This window comes from Melitaea cinxia, chromosome 26, assembly GCF_905220565.1.
Source record: "Melitaea cinxia chromosome 26, ilMelCinx1.1, whole genome shotgun sequence".
NCBI lineage: Eukaryota > Metazoa > Arthropoda > Insecta > Lepidoptera > Nymphalidae > Melitaea > Melitaea cinxia.
In genome coordinates this window covers 5563317-5574269 of record NC_059419.1, presented here as the reverse complement: position 1 = coordinate 5574269, position 10953 = coordinate 5563317, and the positions used below count along the sequence as shown (strand labels likewise).

Below are 10953 nucleotides of genomic sequence, written 5' to 3'. Positions count from 1 at the left end.
AATTTTTAAGACTTTTTAAATATTTATTTTAAGTGAATAATTAGTCTCGTCTTTGTCTTATGTTTGTTACTTGAATAGTTTACTTATTAGGTACTATTGAATAAGTTAGAATTGAACTGAAGCAAAAAAAGGTGAAGCAGTGAAATTTTTATACATTATGTTAATATCAATATGATGATGTTTTAGTTATATTAACTTTATTTACTTGGCGACTTTTTTAGTAGCGATATCGATAACTTCACATACTATTTTATCACAAAAATTACTATTTATCATATTTTGATTAGATTAAGCTAGTACAATGTTTAGTTAAAATCAACTAGAAATTATGTCATTTTTTATCATAATTTTTTTATATTCATTCATTGATTCGAATAAGAACTTTTAATTTATTTTTTATAATTTAGGTCTTAGTTAATAATTGCTGTTGTCTATGACATGATATAAGTGTCGCCATCTGTTGAAATGTGCAAAACCAAAGATTAGTGTACCTTCCATCCAATCTAGACGTCTTTTTGCACTCCGTTGTTTTCTGTCATTTATACAACCGTAACTATGTGGTAATTATATTTTTAATGTAAAGAAAAAATATGTACAGAGACAGTTGTGTAACAAATCAGTGTTAGAAAACGCAAGGAGTTTAAGTTGTGTTGTTTAAGGCATGTAAGTGTACTTCACACTATTAATGATTAATCTTACACTGTGATTTCTTTTTTTCTCGTATTGTAACTGCTAATGTACATTTGCTAAAATTAATCTTGATACGTAGGTAACAGTACAATAAAATCGTGATTAGAAATCCAATATGATATTACAATACATAAGCCGACTATTAAAAAAAAATTACGAAATATAACGCTATACAATAATCATTTATTTCCATTCAACGTAAAATATATTGATTAGTACTTTGAACGTTATTGAAAATGTAAGTACGTGAACTCTACAAGGTAATATTCACCGATATGGCTACATTAGTGCTTTTATAATTTCTCATGATCACAAACCTTAAAAGACCAATATGTATAATTATATTAATACTATTCCAATGTTTTGGATGCCAGCCAGTGCATCGATGCAAATCAACGAGATATTTAGTTGTAGAATTTCTTATTAGACATATTTCCTTCTTTTGTTTATGAAACTGCACTGAGTCACTGGTATGGGCTATATAAAGTTATATGGTTCATATTAGTCATCATGAAAGTAACTTAAGGTTATGTAAGCAAACAAGTTTTATGAAGTGTATAAACTATTATGGAGTGATTATAAACATCATTATTCTATTCTTAGGATGCGTTAACGCTCTGTATAAAACTATTGATCAAAACCAGCATATTTCCCTTTTATACTTGTACCTTTTTACACAATGTACAAAAATTTATTTTTGATTTTAAAGAGTATTACTCATATTTCAATAATTCCTAAGTTTTTAAAGAAAAGTATTTCTTACTAGATTTTAACAAGATTATGGAATGATCCACTAGTAAACAAAATATAAGAAAGATAAGAAGCTGTCAATATAATCAGCTTCCAAGTGGTTGTATTTGTTTTGTTTTAAATATAAAAAAGGTTATATAGATTTATTCAATAACCGTGGGTAATTTATAACTTCAAAAATATTTTAAATGGCTAGTTATTCAAAAATACCAAAGACGGCTTATTCTATATTCTTTTTTACTCTGTTATATTTATCATATAAAGTAATATGTGTATTTAATCAAAGTAATGTTATATTTTGAAGAAATTTATAAGAATAGTAAAGAAATAATGGATTATTTGCTCGACCATAGTAATTTATATTTAATTTTTAATTTTTTTAATATATAAATTAAATATGGAAGAAATGATTTGGAATTATAGCCTTGAGTGACAATAAAATATATTTTTGTAACATGGTAAACAAATGCGAATTGAGTTTTTATTAATGTCATGAAATTATTTTGTTTGTTTCCTCAATTTAAAATGTCAAGTTTCAAATAATGCAATGAATGTATCACATGTGTTCATAGATTTGATTATATTATTCTTTTCAAAACAATCAATTTATGTATACAATTATTTATAATTATTAAAATTTAGAAAATGATATATTAATAGTTAATCTCGATGATCTTTGGCACTTTTATTTACGTTAGTAACTTGTGTCTGTTTGCTTTAAGCTTTGCTTTATATTTTATGATCTTATGTGACATTTAGATAAACTTTCTAATGGTGAAAGGTCTCATAAAATTGGTTTTAGAATTCATCAATTATAAAACACACTTTTGACTTTACACCATTAAATAGTTTTAAAGACAACTTCGCTGTGTGGCTACAGTAGTAAAGAATTTAGCCACCCCCTCTCTTCCTGTGGGTGTCGTAAGAGGTGACTAAGGTATAACACAGTTCCACTACCACCTTGGAACTTAAAAAGCCGACCGATGGTGGAATAACCATCCAACTGCTGGCTTTCAAATACACAGGCCAAAGACGGGCAGCAGCGTCTTTGGTGTGACAAAGCCAGCCCTGCGGTCACCAACCCGCCTGCCCAGCGTAGTGACTATGGGTAAAACACATGAGTTCACGCCATCTTTGGTGTGAACTTGTGGAGGCCTGTGTCCAGTTGTGACTGTGATAGGCTGAAATGATGATGATAATTGAATAGTAAATAGTTATTTCCTTGTACATAATTCTTTATTTATTTTATTTAAGTTCATTGTTTACTAATGCAAAATTTTGCAATAAAATAAAATAATTATTTCAATGTTTTTAACAGTATGACTATTACATAAAAATAACTTTGTTTTATGACCTATATTTTTTTATTAATGATATTTGCTTTGTTACAAATGAGGAAATATTTGCTTTATTAGTTTTAGACTGATTTTCATCAATAATATACAATAAACAATATGATGGATGATTTCTGATTTTTTGAAACAAAGGTCATGACTTAAAAATACCAAATGCCAAAATCCACATATTAAACCAATTCTATATATCCTTATTTTATGCTTTGAAACAAGTGTCTTCTTTTTTACCAGAGGTTGAAATTTTTATTCTGGATTTGATTTTATAACATTTTGAAACAACTCTCTTTGCATTTGCATTGCTATATGGGTCTTCTTAGTCAAACTTTCTCTTTGGATAAAAGGGTTTTAAAAACTATTTTATATTTAAAATTAAAGAAATGAATTGAGAAACATGTTGGCAATTTGGAGATTGTTATATTTCTGGCTCTAATAAAATATATTAATACATTCATGTCTCTTCAAAACAATCCAAAAATTAATTAATATCTATGTTTTGTCTCCGGGCAGTTCATAGAATTAAGTACCTCCCGTACTTAATTCTATGAACTGCCCGGACTGCCTGGTAGCAATGCTAAGTCAGAGAAACAGTTACGTACTAATCTAAGATGGAGGGCTAGGGCGCATACATAACTAACTACCAGTTGACTACAGTTGATTATCATATTAATAAAAATGTTTTCAAAACTTGTTGTTGAATGCAGGATGTTCGACTCCTAACTGCGTACCTTCAAATAGGGGTTCTGTAGCTGTAATTCAAAAAAATTCCTAGCCTATTTTTAAATATGACTAGCTACTTTGATAGACTCGTTCCATGATACCTTTCGTGAATGTGTAGGCATGGCTGTTATTTACAATAAAATCATTCTACGAGAAAAAGAATTTGTTTCAAAAAAACAAAGTAACTGCCGCATGGCAGTAAGTATTAATATTTCATTTTATCGACGTCTTTTAGGGCTAAGAAATTTTTGATTGGATGGTTATGCAGAAGTAATTGCCAGAGTAGCTCGTATGTTAAGACGAAAGTAAAATTAAAAAATGTTTAAAAAAACAACCTAAATTTATTGTAGAATGATTGTTTTTTCATACAATAAATTATTTTGTAAAGTATATTTACAAATTTAGTTTCAGACAGTTTAAGACTGCCCTATAAATTGTGAATGTGGTTATTACCACATATAAAAGATATCTAGATATATCAAATGACAAAGTATATAACTATATTCAATTTTTATTATTTATATGTAAATATGTAATGTTACCAGGTAGCACTAAGAAGTAGACAAAAAAATAAATGAAAAAACTGTAAGGTCAGTTTCACTCAGTCAGGGCTGTCAATTGATATTAATTAATGCTTCATTTTAATGGCCGTTTTATGCCGCGATAATTAGTCATAATAGGGTTGCTGCCTTGAAATTCTTCAAATGACTATACTATTGTTAGTGTATTTTATATTTGTATATTAGCTTATCAACGTGGTGTTGCCCGCATAGTAATCGATTTCGACTGTTCGGTTTCTTTTGTATATCTACATATAATATATTTGAATTTCTGTTTCATGAACATTTTTTGAGAACGAACCAAACATTTTTAACACAAGATATTACAATGTTTTTGTTGACCCTTTATGGCATATCTATGTATTGTGTCTATTTTACAAATGTTTATCGTACTCGATTTCTATATGCAGTGAATTTTAAAGCTTTTAAAGCATATTTGCGTACTAAAAATTGTGTTGCTATTAGTTTTTGTAACAGCAGTAAAGCTTTTCGTAAATCATCTATAAAAACTCTTGTGATCAGTATTATTAGGGGAATTTAGAATCCAATTTTTGAGCGAAAACTAAAAATAGACTTACAGATGACACGTTTTTCGAGTGTTTGACCTAATAACCATTATGACTGCTCGCAAACGAAAAAAAAACCGACTAAAAATACATCGACAAGTAATACAACGTAAGTAGAGGAAAAAAAGTCAGGTAAATAGGCGTTATCAAATATTGCTCAAAAAGTAGTCGATCTTGATCAAATTTGAATGGGACAAGAGGACAAGACAAGCATCAGCTTCCGATTAATCATCAAAATCCGTACACCTAGTTAAAAGTTATACGTTATAATACAACCGTAGGTCGGCGAAAAAATAGTTCAGTAAATACACATTACTAGATATAACTCAATGAAAACTTGTTAAATCTCAATTAAAATTAAATAGGACCACTTGATACATCTTCCGATTAATAAAAAATTTATCAGAATCGGTCCACCCAGTCAAAAATTGTGAGCTAAAATAAGAATGATAGATAAAGTTACGAATCACGATAACAGGAAATGGAGGGTCTCGTCGAATTGAACGTGTACGGACCTCTCATGCAGTAGTTTCAATAAATACTTTGAAAAGATAGGATAGATACCGGTTTATATAGTTATGTAAGTAAATCTTATTTAGTATATTAGATACTAACTGCAGATCGCGGTTTTATCCCCGTATTTTCCAATCACATGGCACATTCCCATTTCCCCCTCGAGATAAAAAGTAACCTATGTGTCTTTTTAGTTCCCCAGCTATCAATGTATCAAATTTTATTACAATCAATTCAGTAGTTTTTGCGTGAAACACTTAAAAATATCTGTCATCGCAATCTTTTGCGTTTATAAGTAGGACAAATAAATGAAGAAAAACAACAGCATTGATATCTAAGTAAAAATCTGATAGAAAACGTTAAAGTCAACTGCTTACAGAATAACGTCAATATATAGGGTAGTGACTAAATTGTGATTATGTATGTTATAAAATTTATCACAGAACTGAGTAGGCGGAATATCGCGTATAAGGATTACTCACTTCCGTGTGTGTTTTGACTGTAGTCCCTGACAATGGACATATCGAAAACATGTGGATACGTATGTATTTATTGTTCGTGTACATAATTTAATGATTGTTAGGTGTTATCTTCTAATGTCTTTTTTAAATATGAGTTAGCTCAGATTCTTCTTTAATTTTTTAAAGTATAAAACAAAATCGCTTCCTGCTGTCTGTCTGTCCCTATCTATGCATGCTTAGAACTTTGAAACTCGCAACGGATTTTGATGCGGTTTTCTTTAATAAATAGAGTGATTCCAGAGGAGGGTTTATTTATATAATACATGCACAATATAGTGGAGGAACACTGATAGTTTTTGCACCCGTGCGAAGCCGGGGAGGGTCGCTAGTTACTTTATAAATGTTCGCACTCGTAGGTTGTAAGATTGTCTGGCAAGGTACTCTTTTAGCATTAGGTCTAACTAGGTCTAACTAGTTGGTCCGGCGAACTAAACGTATGTATAGTTTTTTGTGAAAATATCTTTTTTTATATTTTTGGTAATAAGGCACACACAAAGAGAAATTATTCAAATTGGTACCGTCGGAAGTTATGCACGTACATACACTTAACACTAGGTATATACCATGAACTAGTCATATTAACTGGTGTATGACAAATAATACTTATTTGACGCTTCTAGTCTGCATTCTCTTTTTAAAAAAATACAAAAAAAAAAAATACAATATTAATATTTTACATGTATCTTTTTAATATATTCGTTATTGATAATAGTTTAAATAATTTATCATGTAATAATGCGTTGATAAATAAGGAAATAAATTCCCTAAAAACCTTCAACGTTACAATAATATGTATGTATACAATATTATGGATCTTACTTTACGTCTTATCCGTTTAATTTAAAGTATAATCCGATATTATTTACGCAACGCGTATAAGTAACGTTTGCTCTACTAAAACCATTAACCTGGTGCATATTTGAATACTATAAATAAACAATATATATGTGAATGCTAAAACGTCTAATGGATTCAAGAGCTGTGAATATTTATCTCTTTTTACCTTAATGCTAAATATAAAGAAAAAATAAATAAATAAATGTGTTTTAAGGCTCAACGGCTCCTAGTCATACTCCTAGCAGAAGCAAGGAGCTCCTTATTCGAAGGTTTGAAACACAAAAATATAGAAAAGACAGATTTTTTATAAATTATGTTAATAATGTTTAGTTGTTTCTTTTTTTATACTAAAGCTTAAATTATTAGCTATCTACCGGACACGGATTTACTTGTTTTTTTTAAATTATTATTTAGTTATCCAGTTTAGGTATAACATATTGATTGTTGGACATGATTATACTGTAGTGACAATTCTGCACGGCAAAGTATAAATTCTCGACACGCCCATTTTTGGTTTGAAAGGCATTTGTGGGCGAGGATGTTATGAATAGATTCATAAATCTAAAAACCTTTCTTCGCAATATGTACTCAAATGAAATCAAACTGTACTCTCGTTGATTCGTTTTTCTATTAATTCGCTTTTTTAAATTTATTAGTTGTTACCTATTTATGAAAAGATTGGCGCTGGTATACGTTTACAAAATGTAATTTTCGCTAAAGATGACGTAAAATTCTCTGTCGAAACAATTGCTACATTATGAATTAATAGATAATCTCGCTAATCTGGTGAACTTTCGTCTCATCGGTTTAAAAATCTCTTAATGTTACTATAATTATAAGTATGAAGCATTCTAACTCTTATCGAAACACAGCGCAGGTGAAACTGCATTGTACGACTAGTAATGAACCCAAATAAAGAATTTATTATTTATTATTAAAAAAAATCAGATTGAACGGAAAAATTCAATTAATTAGCTCCGTATGACGTCTGAACATTTATTGACCGTTTCGAAATTTGCACTTAACATTTGTTAGTACTGAGCATTGTGATAAGGTTTGGCTTAGATTATTGCTGCGATAAATAATGTCATATTAGTGTAAACTATCATAGATTTGATTAGTTAAAAGTAAGGGTATATTGAAGCTGGGTTTTCAGTCCCGAATCCCAAGAAATCCCTGACCGTTAAATGGTGGTGCTTAAATTTGACCCTATTAGTTTTTTGCTTCGAGTAGTTTTACTTACAAAGATCTAAAGAACGGCCAAAACTATTGAAATTGGAATAACCTAATATTGTTGAGATAGTCCAGTTTAGGATCGTTTTTTTTATAAATAAATATCTACACAATACACACACGGTCGTCTGTTTCTAAAGTAAGCAACTTAATGCTTGTGTTATAGATAACAGCCAACTGGTATATAGCTACATTTTTTTTTCGATAAACATACTTATAAATAATACATATATAAATATATAAATAAACATTTATATTACACGCAGAATCGGGGTGGGAATCGAACCCATAACCCTCGGAGCAGAAAGCAGGGTCACCACAAACTACGCCAACGGGCTAGTCGTTTGTTTAGGTATATTTGCTTTTCATCTATATCTATAATCTATAATAATCTATAATAATATATATAAAAGCGAAAGGTCACTCACTCATCACGAAATCTCCGAAACTATAACACCTACAAACTTGAAATTTGGCAAGTAGGCTCCTTATAGGACGTAGGCATCCGCTAAGAACGGATTTTACGAAACTCGACCCCTAAGGGGATAAAACGGGGGTTGCAAGTTTGTATGAAAGTCCTATGTTTTTGAAGTAAGAGACTTGAAATTTCAAATGTAAGCTCTATAGATGGTGAAAAGGTGTCCAAATAATGTATCTTTAGAAATCAACCCCTTTTTGGGGTTAAAACGGGGGATAGTAGGTTAGCTCACTGATCACGAAATCTCCGAAACTATAACAGTTACAAACTTGAAATTTGGCAGAAAGGCTCCTTATAGGGCGTAGACATCCGTTAAGAGCGAATTTTACGAAACTCAACCTCTAAGGGGGTAAAACGGGGGTTGAAAATTTGTATGAAAGTCCTATATTTTTGAATTAAGATATTTGAAATTTAAAATGTATGCTCTATAGATGGTTAGAAGGTGCCCAAATAATGTATTTTTGGAAATTAACTCCCTTTTGGAGTTAAAACGGGGGATGGTAGGTTGACACACTCATCACGAAATCTCCGAAACTATAAAAGCTATAAACTTGAAATTTGACTGGTAGGTTTCTTAGAGGGTGTAGACGTCTGCTAAGAACGAATTTTATGATACTCGATCCCTAAAAGGATAAAACGGGGGTTGGAAGTTTGTATAAAAGTCCTATGTTTTTGAAGTAAGAGACTTAAAATTTTAAATGTATGCTCTATAGATGGTTAGAAGATGCATAAATAATGTATTTTTAGAAATCAACTCCCTTTTGAAGTAAAAACGGGGGATGGTAGGTTGACTCACTCATCACGAAATCTCCGACACTATAACACCTAGAAACTTGAAATTTGACTGGTAGGTTTCTTATAGGGCGTAGATATCTGCTAAGAATTTGCGCGGATTTTATGAAACTCGACCCCTAAGGGAATAAAACGGGGGTTGGAAGTTTGTATGAAAATCCTATGTTTTTGAAGTAAGAGACTTGAAATTTAAATGTATGCTCTGTAGATGGTGAAAAGATGTCCAAATAATGCATCGTAAACTATATTTATATAAAAAAGAGAAAGGTCACTGACTCACTCATTACGAGAACTCAAATAACCGCTGGATGTACCATCCATCCAGGATGGGCAAAGATGAAATTTAACAGGGAGGTAGATTATAGTTAGTAGACGTCCGCTAAGAACGAATTTTGTGATATTCCACCGCTAAGGGAGTTTAATTGGGGTTGATAGTTTGTATGAATATACAGCAGCTATAAGTTCGCCTGATAGGTTATTTATACTGCAGCCTGAAAATAAAACTAAAAATGTGGTGTATAGAGAGGTTTCATTGAAATAACTAATAAATTATACTAAATTGTGCCTTTTAAAAAGTTACTCAGTGTGATAAGCATTTCAAGTGACTGAAATAAAAAAATAACTTGCGTTAAGCATCTTGATAGTAATGCATTTCTTCATAACCACGCGGACGTAGTCGCGGGCAACAGTTAGTGTAATATAAAACAAAGTCCCTAAAAATGTATGTGATCGATTCCCTCAAAATCTACTGAACGGATTATCATGCGGTTTCACCAATGGAGAGAAGGCTTCAAGAGAAAGGTTTACGGAACGGTTAAGCCGATTTTGATGAGAGTTTCACTGTAAGTTTACCGGGAAAACTTTGTGACACACTGATTTCAACGCGGGCGAAGCCGCGGGCACAGCTAGTTATATATAATGATGAGGGTCCGAAGGTTTGTTGATTTTCACCGGTACAAAGTTTCACACTAGTAAGATTGTAGAATTTGTTTATTTTAATACCTGTAAAAGTCTATGCCGCTTTATTCTTATTCATGTCCTTTTTCTAAAGGTTGTTTGGAAGAGATCGCTCTTTAGCGATAAGACCGCCTCTTGTACATTCCTTTTTTTTTTGTTATTATTATTATTATTAATATTTCTCGCTTGTTTCTTTTTCTTTTATGTTGTTTGTATTGTTTTTGGTTGTACAATAAAGTATATTTGTATTGTATTGTATTGTAAAAGTCAAGAGTCATGACGAAGCGCAAAGATCTCTCCCTGCGTTTAGTTATAACTCCCGACCAATCTGTGTGATATCTGCATACGAATCAATAGTCATCATAGTATAATCAAGAGGCTTAGTTATCGTAGCCACACTAACAACACCTGTGTTATCTACAAAGACGGTGACTAAGCAATCGGGCGATACATTTGCTGAACACTGGAAATGTTACAGACGAGAATTTTAATGCATAATTGTATAAACTACTAGTCGCCCAGCGGTTGAAATTCGACCATAATTAATTTTAATTATAAGGTTGAACATTTATTTATTTATTTATTTTCAAAAGCACACTTACAACATACATATAAAAATTTTAAAATTACAAATATATAATAACAAAGTATCTGATATGCATGTCACTTACAAGTGTACATAACATTAAACATAACATTAACATACATAACATTATTAAAGTTATGTTGTCAAAAACTCTAATACTTCTATAACAATAAACAAAATAGTATATATGCGTGTGTGTATCAGATACATGGCAGTGTGTATAATTTTTTTAACCGACTTCCAAAAAAGGAGGAGGTTCTCAATTCGACTGTATTTTTTTTTTCATGTATGTTACATCAGGACTTTTGACCGGGTAGACCGATTTCGACAAATTTTGTTTTAATCGAAAGATGGTGTGTGCCAATTGGTCCCATTTAAATTTATTTGAGATCTAACAA

General features: G+C 30.9%; 1 protein-coding gene across 1 annotated transcript in view; it reads left to right on the top strand.

Moving 5' to 3' along the window:
- The first annotated feature begins 486 nt into the window (after nt 1-486).
- LOC123666641 (transmembrane and coiled-coil domains protein 2) overlaps nt 487-10953 on the top strand; it is a 72173-nt gene continuing 61706 nt past the window's right edge. Inside the window, exon 1 of the mRNA XM_045600732.1 lies at nt 487-663. The gene's annotated coding sequence lies outside the window, so the exon portion shown is untranslated. The remainder of the gene's footprint in view (nt 664-10953) is intronic.